At 45.0% G+C, this 14912-nt stretch overlaps 1 pseudogene; it reads left to right on the top strand.

Moving 5' to 3' along the window:
- Positions 1-939: 939 nt before the first annotated feature.
- Positions 940-3810, top strand: LOC105870341 (aldo-keto reductase family 1 member D1 pseudogene; annotated as a pseudogene).
- The last annotated feature ends 11102 nt before the right edge of the window (positions 3811-14912 follow it).

The following is a 14912-nucleotide window of genomic DNA, read 5'->3' as shown; positions in this document are numbered from 1 at the left end:
TTTGGTATCCACATAAGTTTGCTTCATAAAATGAATTGGGAAGGATTTTCTCTTTCTCTGTTTTTTTGAAAGAATTTGATAGGTCTGGTATTTTCTTTTATACTTAATTTTTAAAAATAGAATTTGCCAGTGAAACTACTGGAGACTAGTGCTTTCTTGGGGAAAGTTTTATAACTACAAGTTCAATTTTTTTAGTAGTTGTAGGGTTATTCATGCTTTCTATTTCTTAAGAGAGCTTTGGTAGTTTGTGCCTTTTAAGGAATTTGTACATTTTCTCTAAGTTGCTGAATTTGTGGCATAAAATTGCTCATACTGTTTCCTCATTAGCCTTTACATTAAAGTAGGATCTGTATATGGCGATGTCCCTCTTTTTATTTCTGATGTTAATAAATTGTGTCTTCCTTCTTTGTTTCTCTGTCAATCTGACTAAGGGCTTAGCAATTGTCCATTGGTACCAATTGTTTGATCTTATAAAACAACCACCTTTATACTAATTGTCACCCTATTGTTTGTTTTCTATTTCATTGTCTTATGCTTTTATTTTTACTATATCCTTCCTTCTACTTCTTGGGGGGTTTATTTAGTGATTCTTTTTCTTTTTTCATCAATTGGGGGCTTAAAGGATTGACTTTAGGACTTTCTGCTTTCTAATAGCAGCACAAAGTTGTAGTTGCCTCTTAAGTACTGCTTCATCTGCATTTCACAATCTTCATATGTTGTGTTTTCATTTTCATTTAGTTCAAAATATTTACAAATTTCCCTTGTAATTCATTCTTTGACCTGGTGGTTATTTAGAAGTACATTATTTCATTTCTAAATATTTTGGGCTTGTATGTATATCTTATTGTTATTGATTTAAAATGCAATGTCATTGTGGACGGAGAACATACATGATACTATAGTAATTCTTTTAAACTTATTGATGTCTGTTTTCTTTCAAGTATCTTGTGTCAAGCACACCATACCATGAAGTGATGTACAGGTAAGCCAGATCTCAGGGGGGAGAAAAGCCCTGATTTGTAACATTGGCCAATTTTCATGGTGTAAATTCTTGTACCATGGCCGAATTCAGCATGATGTTACTGAATGCAATGTTGGAAAGAAACATGCACTATTTTGTGAGCTGGTGCAAGCCAGCTTTAGTGCAACACTGGGAATATGGTCTACTTGCTGAGTTTTCCAGGAGCACTAGAAAATTATATGCATTTTCTGTTGTTGGGTAGAGTGTTCCATAAAGGTCCATTTGGTTAAGCTGCTTGATGGTGTTGTTCAAGTCTTCTATATACGTACAGATTTTCTGTATCTTTGTCTGTATCAATAACTGCTAACACTTCATGTGTGATATGAGAATCTTACAACAGTATAATTCTTTTCTCCCTCCTGTCCTTTGTACTGCTATTGCCACATATTTCACTTATATATACACTATAAATTCCATAATACATCATTTTTACACCAAGTAGTCAACTACCTTTTAAAGAAAACAAGATATTCAAAAATACAAAGCTTTTTTTTTAACCTACCCACATATTTAGCATTTCTGATACTCTTCATTCCTTTATATATACTTAATTTCCATCTGATTTTTTTCCTTTAGCTAAAAGCACTTTATTTAACAATTCGTATAATGTGGATCTACTGGTGACAATTAATTCTCTCAGCATTTATTTGTCTAAAAATTCTTTATTTTGCCTTTACTTTTGAAGGATATTTTCACTGGAGATAGAATTCTAGATCAATAGTCTTTTCCTTTTCCTCCATATGTTAGAGATGCTGTTCCATTGTCTTCCGGCTTGCATAATTTCAGTTGAGCTGTCTTTTCTGGTTTTTGGTTATGTTCTCCTATACATGATGAGTATTTTTTTTCTCTGTCCACTTGTAAGATTTTTTTATTTATCCTTGGTTTTTACAAACTTGATCATGAAATGCCTTGGTGTGATTTTCTTTGTGTTTATCCTGCCTTGGGGTTTGCTGCGTTCTTTGAATATGTCAACTTATATTTACAATAAAACTTAGAAAACTCTCAGCTATTACTCTTCAAATAATTTTGTACTCTCTTCCTTTTCTTTGGGGGCTCCGAATTACACAATATAATTTGTGACATTGTGATATAATAGAAAAAAATATATTTTGGTTTTCATCCATAGGTCCTGGCCCACAGCTCTTAAAACTCTCGTAATTTCCTAAGTGACTAGAGAAACAGGAGTATTTTTTTTGTTAAAAAGTTTGGACTTTTTAGACTCCCTGCTGTGTTCAGAATCATACCTAGAAAGCAGAAACCTCAGATTCTCTGTCCAAGATGCACCTCAGTGCTGCAAATCACCACATACCTTTAAGTGATGGCAACAGCATTCCTATTATCGGACTTGGTACCTTCTCAGAACCTCAGTGGACCCCTAAGGGGGCCTGTGCAACTTCAGTGAAGGCTGCCATCAACATAGGGTACAGACACATTGATGGGGCCTACATCTACAAAAACGAGCACCAAGTCGGGGAGGCCATCCGGGAGAAGATAGCAGAAGGAAAGGTGCAGAGGGAGGACATCTTCTACTGCGGAAAGCTGTGGGCTACAAATCATGAGCCAGAGATGGTCAACCCAACCCTGGAGAGGACGCTCGAAATCCTCCAGCTAGATTATGTGGATCTTTACATCATTGAGATACCCATGGCCTTTAAGCCAGGAGATGAAATATACCCCAGAGATGAGAATGGCAGGTGGTTATATCACAAGTCAAATCTGTGTGCCACTTGGGAGGCTTTGGAAGCTTGCAAAGATGCTGGCTTGGTGAAATCCCTTGGAGTATCCAATTTTAACCCCAGGCAGCTGGAGCTCATCCTGAACAAACCAGGACTCAAACACAAGCCAGTCTGCAACCAGGTTGAGTGCCATCCATATTTCACCCAGCCGAAACTCTTGAAATTTTGCCAACAACATGAAACTGTCATTGTTGCATATAGCACTTTGGGGACCACTAGGAATGAAGCCTGGGTGAATTCGTCTTCTCCACCTTTGCTAATGGATGAACTTCTAAACTCATTGGGAAAAAAAATACAGTAAGACAGCAGCTCAAGTTGTTTTGGGTTTCAACATCCAGCGAGGGGGTGGTTGTTATTCCCAAAAGCTTTAATCCTGAAAGGATCAAAGAAAACTTTCAGATCTTTGCCTTTTCTCTCACTGAAGAAGAAATGAAGGACTTTGAAGCGTTAAATAAAAATATCCGATTCGTAGAACTGCTCATGTGGTCTGATCACCCCGAATATCCATTCCATGAAGAATACTGACTTCAGAGAGTTCCTGATTTTTCCCTCTCATGTGTGCCAGGACCTTGGGATGGGTAGTTCCCAAGGATGTGGAAATGAAAGGGGTTTTACTACCCTCAAAGTGGTAATGGAAGCATGCTTAACTTTTGTGTAGTGTTCGTGACTTTGGCTCAGCCATGTTGAAGAAAAATGTTTAAATCTGTTGAAATAATTCTTGTGAAAGTGTCAGCTAATATTTTATTAGATCAATGTCTTCCAGGCTCCAGACAAGAAAACATTAGACTTTAGAAAAGACTTCAAAAGCAACATACGAAGACAAGTGACTCATGAATATGGGTACTACCATTGGCAGTTAACAAGACAACAAAAAAGGTGGATAGCTGGCCTGTGTCGGTGTGCTGGCAATGGCCTGGATGTCTGAACCATTGATTGTATTACAAACACAGACAAAATAAATTCCACTGTGCATTGTTAACAAAGAAGTGATTTGCTGCACCTTGAGTAGAGAGGGCTAAGTGTAGAAAAGTCTTGAAAATAAAGGTAATTAAACACCACAGTGCTCAGCAAAGCCATAATGATTTTGTTGTTTGTTTCCATCCAATGTGTGTTTGTTTAGTTTTTACCCAGCTTGAAAGGTACTTCCTGGTTCTCTCTTGCTTCCCTAAAGGGCCTGAATTCCCACATGACTGGCATCCACGCTGTGCTGTCTTGCCACTCTTGCCCACATTGTCCATAGAACCAACATTACGTGAAGTGGCTTGAAACAACCAACATACACAAATAAAACCCTGCGTCATAAAGTAGTCCAAAGACAGCTATTTTAAAAGAAGGCATTTAAAAAGGAGATTTTAGGAGACATATTGAAAGAAGAGGCTTTATAAGTTTATTATACATAAGATGTTAAGAGTATTATTGGGATAGCTGTGAATTTTGAGACAGTAGCAAGTTCAGAAGAACACCGGTAATTTTACTGTATGCAAAATTTTAAAGCATGGATAATATTATTAGAATTTAGCAGTAGAGATGTACCTATTTTCACTTCAACTGGAGAAATATATTTTATTCATTCACATCAGGTCACTCTCACAGGGCAAGAGGGTTCTTTAAAAAATTATGTTTTCCCAAGACCATTTGCTTATAGATAATCTTCAATATCCTGAAGACATTTCTGAGAAAATATCAGTTAAAAATGTGATCTATGCTCATTGTTTCTACTGATTCCAATATTAATACTTATAATGCTGCCCTCTAGAAAATATTTTGTTCACAAGAAATAATAAAGTATGATGATTTGTTATACCAAAAAAAAAAAAAAAATAGTTTGGACTTCTGTCCTCAGTTCCTGAAACAGCTGTGGAGTGATAAAGGTGAAAGCCATGTCTTTTGTTATTCATAACATGTCCCTTTCAACCACACCTGAGTTTATATTAATGAGGTCAAATTTTAGAAAGCCCCTGATAACCACAGGATGGGGGTTCATTGCCAGGGGAACTGACTGTGTGATTAGAAGGGTGGAACTTTTATTACTCCCCTTTGACCTCTGGGGAGGGTAGAGGGGTTAAAGGTTGGGTTGATCCCCAATGGCCAATGATGTAATCAATCATGCCTACATAATGAAGCCTCCATAAAACCCCAAAAGGACAGGGTTGGAGGAGCTTCCAGGTTAGTGAACAAGAACTCATCCATGTACCAGGAAAGTGGCACACCCCAATTCCGCAGGGACAGAAGCGTCTGTGCTTGGGGGAACCTTCTGAACCATGGCCTGTGTGTCTCTTCATCTGACTGTTCATTTGCGTACTCTAAAATATCCTTTGTAATAAGTGGGTAAATGCAAGTAAAATGTTTCTCTGAGTTCTATGAGCCACTCTAGCAAATTAATTGAACCTGAGGAGGGGGTCATGGGGACTTCCAATTTATAGCCATTTGATCAGAAATACAGGTCAAAACTGGGGACTTATAATTGGCATCTGACCTGGGTGGGAGACTGCCGTGTGGAACTGAGACCTTAACCTCTATGTCTAGGTGGACACTCTCAGAATTGAATTAAATTATGGGATACTTAGCTGGTGTCTGCTGGAGATTTGGCTGTTGGTAGGGAGAAGTCTTCACGCATTCTGAACACAGAAGTGTTCTGTGTTTTGAGTGAGAGTAGAGCGAAAAAAACAGCTTGTTTTTCCTTTGCAGTGGTAGACCACTTAGTACTGTCTTGCATGTCACCAAGGCTCTGTTTAATTTATTAGCTTTTTTTATTTTTATCTCTTTGCTTCTGTTTGGATAGTCTCTCTTGCCTTTTATTCAATTTTACTTATGTGTTTTTTCTGCAGTGTCTAATCTGCTCTTAAGTCTGTCTGGTGAATATTTCATTTTAGATATTGTAATTTTTGGCTCTAGATGTTCCAGATTTGTTAAAAAAATACTTCTCTTTTCTCTCTTCTGTATGCTTATGTTTTCCTTAAACCTTGAAAATATTTATAATAGCAATTTTAAAGTCTTTTTATGTTAATTTTTATCACCTCTGAAATGTCCAGGTTTGATTCTATAGGCTAATTCTATTGAAATATATTGGGTTATATTTTTCTGCTTTTTTGCATGTTTGGATATTTTTAAATGGATGCTGGACATTGTGTGTATGAAGTTTCTGAGCATCTGAGTTTTGTTTTCTTTCATAAAGCACATTGAGTTGTTGTGGTCTGGCAGCTAGTTGGTTTACTTTCAGATCATCTTGCACTTTTGAGACTTGTTTTTAAGCTGTGTAGGGTCTAGAGTAGCCTAAACTCTTAGTTCTACAACTAAGGTATACCTTTTATGGGATTTCTCCTAAATGCCCTGTGTGTTTGAGGAGGTCTCTCCATTCTATTTGGTCAGAACTCAAATGTCTTTCGACTCTATTGAGCTTCAGTATTTGTTCAGCTTACAGTACCCCAGTAGTTCTTTCTCTGGCAATTGCTCTTAGCCTGGCTTAATGGAGTCTCTCCCTATATGTTCACAGTTTAGTGTTCAATCAAAGATTAAGGGGATGTCTATGCAGATTTCTGGACCTCTTTTTCTGTGTAGCTTCTTCCTTTTCAGTACTCTGGCCCACAAATTCTAGCAGTCTCAGCCTTCCCAAATTCTAATTTCTGTCTTATCAGCTCATGGAGACTGCACGATGTGCTTGGATTCTTGGGGACCTTTGCCAAGTTCACCAAATGCCTGTAGGCAGACATATGTGGAATCACAGGGCTCATCTTTGTTTGCCTTCTCTCAGAGCCTAAAGGATTGTGATGCCTATTGTTCAATGCTTGAAACAGTTGTTTTACATATTTTTTTCTGTTTTAGGTGGTGTGGTAGGTAGTATATGGCCCCTTAAAGATGTTCACATCCTAATCTCTGGCACCGGTGAATATGTTATGTTATAGGGCAAAGGGAAATTAAGATTGCAGATAAAAATTAAAGCAGTTAATAAGCCGGGCGCGGTGGCTCACGCCTGTAATCCTAGCACTCTGGGAGGCTGAGGCGGGCGGATTGCTCGAGGTCAGGAGTTCGAAACCAGCCTGAGCAAGAGCGAGACCCCGTCTCTACTATAAATAGAAAAAAAATTAATTGGCCAACTAATATATATATAAAATTAGCCAGGCATGGTGGCGCATGCCTATAGTCCCAGCTACTCGGGAGGCTGAGGCAGCAGGATTGCTTGAGCCCAGGAGTTTGAGGTTGCTGTGAGCTAGTCTGACACCACGGCACTCACTCTAGCCTGGTCAACAAGCGAGACTCTGTCTCAAAAAAAAAAAAAAAAAGCAGTTAATAAGCTGACTTTAAAAGAGGGAAGTGATCTTGGATTATACAGGTGAGCCTAAGGAAAAAAAGCAGAAGGAGACAGAAAAGAGAGTAAACCAGAATGACAGCAGTATGAGAAAGACTTGGCCTAACATTGCTGGCTTTGAAGACAGAAGAAGGGAAACACCAGCCAAGGACAACAGAAAGCTGGAACAGGCAAAGAAATGAGTTCTCCTACAGCTTCCAGAAGGAACGCAGCCCTGCTGACACCTTGATTTTTAGCCTACTGAGGCTCATTTCAGACTTCTAGCCTCCAGGTCTGTAAGATAACAAATTTATATTGCTTAAGTACAGCAGCAATAGGAAGCTAATAGAGAGCTGTTCTGGTAGCAGGTACTCTATCCTAACTGAAAGGAGACATTCACTGGGTTTTTTATTTTGCTTTTATTTTAATTAATTAATTAATTACTTAAGAGACAGGGTCTTGCTCTGTCACTCAGGCTGGAGTGCAGTGGCATGATCCTAGCTCACTGTAGCCTCAAACTCTTGGGATCAAGTGATTCTTCTGCCTCAGCCTCCCGAGTAGCTGGAACTATAGGCATTCGCCACCACTCCCAGTTCATATTTAAAAAAATTTTTTTGTCTGGTTTGTTGCCCAGGCTGGTCTCAAACTTCTGACCTTAACTGATCCTTCCGCCTTGGCCTCCCAAAGGGCTAGGATTACAGGTATGAACCACTGCACCCAGCTTTGTGTGTGTGTGTGTGTGTGTTTTGGTGTGTGTGAGTTTTTTTGTGTGTGTTTGTTTTTCTTGTTGTTTTTATTTTTGTTTTTGTTAAAAAAAGAGCAATACTTGGGATCCACTCCAGATAATCTGACTTAATTGGTCAGAGCTGGGCATTGGGATTTTAGAAAATTTTCCCAGGGTTCTAGTGTGCACCCAAGGTGGAAAACCACTCACCTAGTCCAACCCTCCCAATCTATATAGCTGAGGCCACTAAAGCAAAGAATAGTTAGAGGCAAATGCAGGTGAGATCTCAGTCTGTTGCAAAGCCCGATTAAAATAAGGAGGATATATAGGATATATAACTCCAGGATATATAACTCCCTGTCTATTGCCATCCAGGTTTTTGCAGTGGTGCCGAGAGGTCTGCAATGTACTTGGATGCAAAATGTACATCCTCCAAACACAGCAGCTAAGGCTAACCCATTAGCTATGCAAAACTATGGATTTCTGCAGTCCCCAAATCAGTTCAATCAGCCTTATTACCACAAAAGTACCCACATATAGACCTGGTGTGAGTCATTTATTGGTTTTGATCAAGTTGATGAGAATTCTGGTGTTTAACAGACTTCAGCACTCTAGGAACCATGGGGCGTACTCTGCCAATGCTCATATCAATTCAGTCTCCAGGTGTACATCAGCAAGGTGGCTGCCAGTTTGATCTCAATGAGTCCATGCGTTTAAAAGAAATAATGCTTTCACTGAGCCAGCAGGAGCCAAGCATTGCCTAGATTTTGGTGTTCAATAGCGTTCTGAGATTTATTGATTCATGGGCAAAATTTCAGGAGTTCTAGGATTCCTTGGTGAGATCATTTGGTAAAATGTTTTCCTCTTTCCTTCTTCCCCTTCCCTTTTTTTTCTCTCCCTTTCTCTTTGTTCCTTTTTCTTTCTTTCCCCCATTTTTAAAAATTAACCTTAGAGTGATTGCACCTGTCCGGGTAGGGTTGCCACCTGTGGATCACATGAATGTTAATAGAGAGTTGGATCATCCCGGGGCTTCTTTTTTGCCTTGGCATTTTTCCAGTTCCACAGTGTCTGTATGGTTCTTGGTTGCTGTGTTGTTTAGGGTGTCAGGCTGATAACATCTTACAACTTTCTTTTCTTTTCTGTTGTGATACAGAGTCTAAATCCATCACTCTGGGTAGAGTGCAGTGGCATCATCATAGCTCACTGCAACCTCCAACTCCTGGGCTCAAGCAATCCTCCTGCCTCAGCCTGCTTAGTACTATAGGTGCATGTCACCATGCCCCAATAATTTTTTCTATTTTTGGTAGAGACAGGGGCTCGCTCTTCTCAGGCTGGTCTTGAACTCCTGACCTTAAGCCATCCTCCTGTCTGCCTCAGCCTCCCAGAGTGCTAGGATTACAGGCCTGAGCCGCCACACCTGGCCACCTTGCAACTTTTGTGTTGACAATCAGACATTCCTCTCTTGCTCCTCTCTGCACAGTGTGCTCTGAGTTTTTGCTTAGATGGAGACTCTGTTTAGCTTAGGAAACCCTACCCAGCAAGCTGGTGTCTGGTAGGTGGCTGGGGACAGATGCAGAGAGTGAAGACAAAAGCGATGATTAACACATGAAGTGTGTACAACTGTCCTAAGAGCTGGGCCCTCAGAGCAAGGCTGTAGATGGGTACTAAATAGTACCCTCATTGTGTATGAGAGGAGATGAGGCCCAGGGAGATTAAGAAACTTTCTGTAGGTACACACAATACATAAGTAGCAGACCTGGGATTTGTGCCCAAGCAGTCCAGAACATTCTTTTTACTCTACTGTCAAAGGACCAGCCCTGCATTTGGATTAGGGCATTAGTAGCATCTGAGTGCCATGCTTCTAGGGACCAAAAGGCTCTGTCCTCACTGCCTGCCACAGACCTGAAACCTCCTCTGTGAGCTACCACGTTTGATTGGCGCTATCAATTGTCATAGTCTCTGCATTTAGACACTGCATTTAGATCCTCTACTTTCTTGTATGTGGCCTTGGATCTCAGTTTCCTCATCTATAAAATGGGGCTAATCATAACTCTTTCAGAGAATTGTGAGGCTTCCGATGAAATTGTGTATGCAAAAGCTCCTGGCCCAGAGGGACCCATCATTTATTCAGGGATGGACCCCCGGGAGGAAGCAGTGGAAACTATTGGTTGGTGGTGTCAATGAAGAGCCCTAGAGAGTGGAATATGGGGCCGAGATTTTATTTTTATCTTTTTTATTTGAAATTAAGAAGTTACAAATATAGCACAGGGTGTTTTCTACAAACATCACCTAGCTTTCCCTAATGTTAACATCCTACATAATTTATAATTATTAAAGCCAATAAATTAACGTTGGGCAGTACTATTACTAAACTATATACCCCTGATTCAGATGTCACTAGTTTTTCTCTTAATGTTCTGATACTGTTCCGGGATTCAATCTAGGATCCCTTGTTGTAGTCTCCTTAGTCCCTTGCCGTCTGTGCCAGTTCCTCAGCGTGTCCTTGCTGTTCATGACCTTGACACTTTAGCGGGGTATTCCTGAGTTATTTTGCAGGATGCCCCTCCGTTTGCATTTGTCTGATTGTTTTGCTCCAGGATAGGATCCAGGGTGTGCTTTTGGGCAGGAAAACTACATAAGTGACGTGTGTGTCTCAGTGCATCCTGTCGGGGACAGGTGCTGATGGTGATCGCCAGGCTAAGGTGGGGCCTTCCGGGTTTCTCCACTGCAGATTACTGTGTGTGTGTGTTTTTTCTCCCCTTCATAATAAATAAATCCCTTGGGGGAGATACTTTGAGAAAATCCAAATATCCTGTTTCTCCCCAAACTCTCACCCACTAATTCCAGCATACGTCAGTGAATCTCGCCTGCGATAATTGTTATGTTCTCATGGTGATTTTTTTTTATTTTCCCTTGTTTGTTCTACATTTATTAATTGGAATTCTTCTGTAAGGAAGAACTGTCCCCGTGTATTTATTTATTCAGTTATTTATTTATAACCTTGCAGACTCACGGAGCCCTATTTTATTCTGCTAGTTATCATATGATACTCTCATTATTTATTTTGTTGTTCAAGTTGTTCCAGCCTTGGCCCTTGGGGGCCCTTCCAGCTTGTTTTCTCTGGCCTCTCGGCATGGGAGGGCAGCATTTGCTGGGCCGGCCAGGGCCCGGGGCCCGGGGCGCACGGAGGAGGGCTGGACGCGGGGTCTGCTGTCTGGCTGTAGTGAGGGTAGGGGGTGCATGAGGTGCCCAGGGAAGGGTGGGCACTGCGAGGACAGCTGGCGGTGCCACACCCCTCCTCCACGTAGAATCTGCTTCTCTAAGACCCACTCGGCTGTGAGAGCTCACTGGGCCATCCCTGTTTCCCCGACTCAGTTTACAGCTGAGGGAATTCAGGCCCCGGGAGGAGAGGGGCCTCATGAGAAGCCATGGAGCACGTTCGGTAGATGGTGAGATGGAGGAGCAACGTGGGCCGGGGGCTTGACTCCGCCATGCTGTTGGGCACCCCTGGCCCCACGCGGTGCCCGACCCCAGGGTAGCCCGTGCCAGGATCTGGGAGACCCAGGGCTGGAGGGGGTTTGTTCCATTGGTAGAAGCCCAGGAAACAGGAGGCTGCTGGTGCAAAGTGTCTTCAGGAAGCCCTGGGGCTGTTGGCTCCGCTCCCTCCCCTTTCTGCCCAGCCAAAAGGGACGGGTGTTCTGTGCCAAATCCCCAGCTCCGGCTCAGTGGGGGCCTCTAATCCCCTTCTGGCTCCGGAGCATGGTTCAGCCGGGTCTAGTGGAGGTGGCCCCAGAGGGTGGATTTCTGCAGGCCTGGGAGCAGGGCGCCATGCAGCCCCAGGCCCACCCAGGCCAGGGCTGAGAACGTTAGCAGCAGAGCACAGGAAACAGGGACAGAGTTAGAACTGACAGTAAATTCTGTGAGAGTCACGGGTTATGTTAATAGAGATCCAGTGGGCCAAATGTGGGAGGTGACAGGCTGGTGTGACACACAAGACCAGCCTGTGGCAACTTCTCTGCCATCTGAGCTCCTCCAGCCCTGACTGTCTGCACAAACACTGGCCCTGGGCTATGGCAGACATAGCACACTCAACCAAAATGGAAAGCCTCCCTTTAATCCAGGAAGCGTCCGTACGTGGGAAGCAGGGGTTATGGGTCTGCTCAGCCCCTTCTAGCCTACAAGGCCCTTTCCTTTCTAATACGCATTGAATCCTCACCATCTCCGTAAGGCAGGCGGGCGGGTCAGGGGTGAGGATCCCCATTCCACAGATGCTGCAACTGAGTCCCGCAAGAGGAGGGGGTTGTTTGTGGCCTCCTCCAGGGAGTCCAGTGATTCCAGAGTCCGGCCCCCCAGTCCTGAGTGCTGGGCTTTCCCACAGCAGCACCTGCCTTTGGGGCTGGCTCTCCCATGAGCAGAGGGTGCAGAGAGCCACTTGGAGGGTCCCCACCCTCGTCTGGCTCTGGCTTCATGCCTCCTTCCGCGACAGGCCTGGGGAGGCCAAAGTGCACAGATGGCCATCTGGTTGGCACTTTAGCACATGGTCCAGTGCTCACTCGCAGCCTTCTCCGTCCCCACCCCTTCTCCGCTTCTGCAGCTCCACTGACTTTGCGAAGCAGCGGCCGGGCCGGGTCAGTGGGGTACTGGGGGGTGGGCAGGGTACAAGGCACACTTCCGGCTCCAGAGTTTGAAGTTGACTGCCGGGGAGGATGAGGACAATTCCTTCCAAGCATCGCTGCAGCGACCCTGCCCCCAGCAGAGTTTGGAGGGCAGAGGGTACAGGAAAGGAGGGAGGTGAGGGGACGTAGGAGGGCAAGAGGTGAGGCCTGGGGATGGGGTCGTGGCTCGGGTTCCAGCTCTGCTGCCTGCATACTCTGTGCCCTGGTAGCACTGCCAGATTCAGCAAAAACAAGGGCAGTTAAATTTTAATTTCAGATAAACTATCAAAATTATTTAGGATGCACATGTCCCATTGCAATATTTGGGGTATACTTATACTAAAACAAAAACTGGTTCTTTATCTGAAATTCAAACTTAACTGGGCACCGTGTTGCATCTGGCAATCCTGCGCCCTGGGCAGGTGGGATGGCAGAGCCTCTCTGGGCCTCTGTTGGGTCCTCAGCACCAGGAAGGGGAGGAGGAGGGCCAGGGAGCATCCAGGACCTGCCACCTCCTTGGGGGCGGACTCTATCTGTTTCTCCACAGCCCCAGGCCCAGTGCCCCTGACGGGCAGGGCAGGAGCCTCCATTGTCTATGGAGAGGAGCAGGTGGTCCATGGGCCAGGCCTTCCCTCACGGAGCCCCTCCTCTCCTTCCTTCTTCTCCCTCCCATGCAGAAGTTCAGCCTGAGAGAACCAGCCCAGGGACCATCCTGCGTCACCAGGGTCCCCTTTCAGAGGGGTCCCAGGCTCTCTGCCTATTTCGATACTTCTCTTTGCTTCTAGCCTAACCTTCCTTGCTCTAGACGGCTACAGCCACACAACTCGCTGCCCTGTGCCCTTTGGGAAAATACCCTCCTAGTCCCGTTCAGTGTCCCCAGAGTGGAGGACACTTATCCTTGGGGCTATAGGGTTCTGCCCAAGAAGGCCTAATAGGGTCTAGGGGGCTTTTGTCCCCAAACTGAGTGGCACGTTGCTCTGAGGCCAGTGTGCCCAGGGGCGTCTCTAACTGCTTTGAGCATGAACACCTCCCTGTGTCCCACGTGCTGATTAGCCACACGGAGATGGGAGGGGCTCCGGGACAAGGAATCTGTGTCAACCTAAGATCCAGCCACAGGGGCCCAGCTGAAAGACATTAAGAAGACTGTTTGCAAACACTGCCCTCTGACAGGGGAATTTTGCTGGCTGCAAGCGAGGAGTGCTTTACAAATTTCAGATACTAACATATTGACAAAAACAAACGAAAGTTGAAACGCAGGAAACCTCCTGGGTCTTACAGAAATCTGAGTGAGGTTCCCATCCCCCCCCCAATTTTAGCTTGTTTTTTAAAAAATGGAACTAACGACAATGTCTGACAAAAAATTCTTGCACAGTCAGGACGCCTCTCACCCATTATCCCTCTGGGAAAATGCTGTCTCTTGAATCATCTGCCCGCGCATTGGAGATCCTTAGGGGGAAGGAGCTCAGCAGGGCGTATTTATTTATTTATTTATGTCCCTTTTGCTGAATTCCGATGGAGGGCAGGTGGGCAGCACAGCATCTGGATTCTCGGAGAGAGGGCTCCGTGGGGCACTGGGGGCCCTGGCCAGACACAGAGGGCACGAGCGGGTCCCAGCACTCCGTGACCCATCCTCCCCAGCAGCTGGTGCTGCTGTGGCTCTCAGCTGCCCTTGAGGACACTCTCTGGGTTCTGCACAGGGCACCCCACTGTCTCTTTGACCCTGGGCAGGCCGTGTGGGGAGCTGGGGTCAGGGCTGAGAGTGGGGCCTGCAGTGGAGGAAGAGAAGGGGCCATGACGATGTCAGTCCAAAGGAAGGTGGTCAGGGTGGTGCAGGCCCCAAAAGCCACCTCCTGGCAGGGGGAATTGCAGGATCCAGGGAAGTTTAGCCTGGGGCAGCTCGGGCGTGGTGCCGAGTCCAGTCCTGCCCGGACTCTGCAGCTTTAGAGGGCTGTCATGGGGCACGGGTGGAGTGATTGTGCATGTGTTCTGTCCGAAGACAGAGAAAAGAGGCTTCTTCTTCTTCTTGCTCAGGTGACGTCACTCATGTCAGAACCGAGTAGAAGCTTGGTGGCTGTGTAACTGGAGTGAGTTCCCTGTCGTTGGGCAGGTGGCAGCGTGGGCGAGTGTGGCATTCATGGTGCCCTTACTGAATGTGCGCTGGGTTCCAGGCCGGGCCCCAGTGTGGCCGTGACCTCCCGTGAGCCTTTCTGCAGCTCCTCCTGTGGGTGTTGGGCACTCGTCTTGCAGGGGGGAGGCTGAGCAAGCCTGAGTCAGCGTCCCAGCTGGGATGCAGATCCTCGCTCTTTCTGGGACACGCTGCTGCCCCCTCGGAGCCCGCTCGGTGGAGGTGACGTGGAGGGTTTTGAGTGCACAGGAGAAGTGGGCTGAGGGTGCCCTTCCCGGGTTAAGAGGGACATCTTGGCCTGTGTGCCCTCCTGACAACCCTGCCAGGCTGGGGTGACCCTGTTGAGAAAGACGGGGTGTTTCCTGT

This window comes from Microcebus murinus, chromosome 14 (genome assembly GCF_040939455.1).
Source record: "Microcebus murinus isolate Inina chromosome 14, M.murinus_Inina_mat1.0, whole genome shotgun sequence".
Lineage (NCBI taxonomy): Eukaryota > Metazoa > Chordata > Mammalia > Primates > Cheirogaleidae > Microcebus > Microcebus murinus.
Note: the sequence above shows the minus strand (reverse complement) of the source record. Positions and strands in the feature narration are given on the sequence as shown.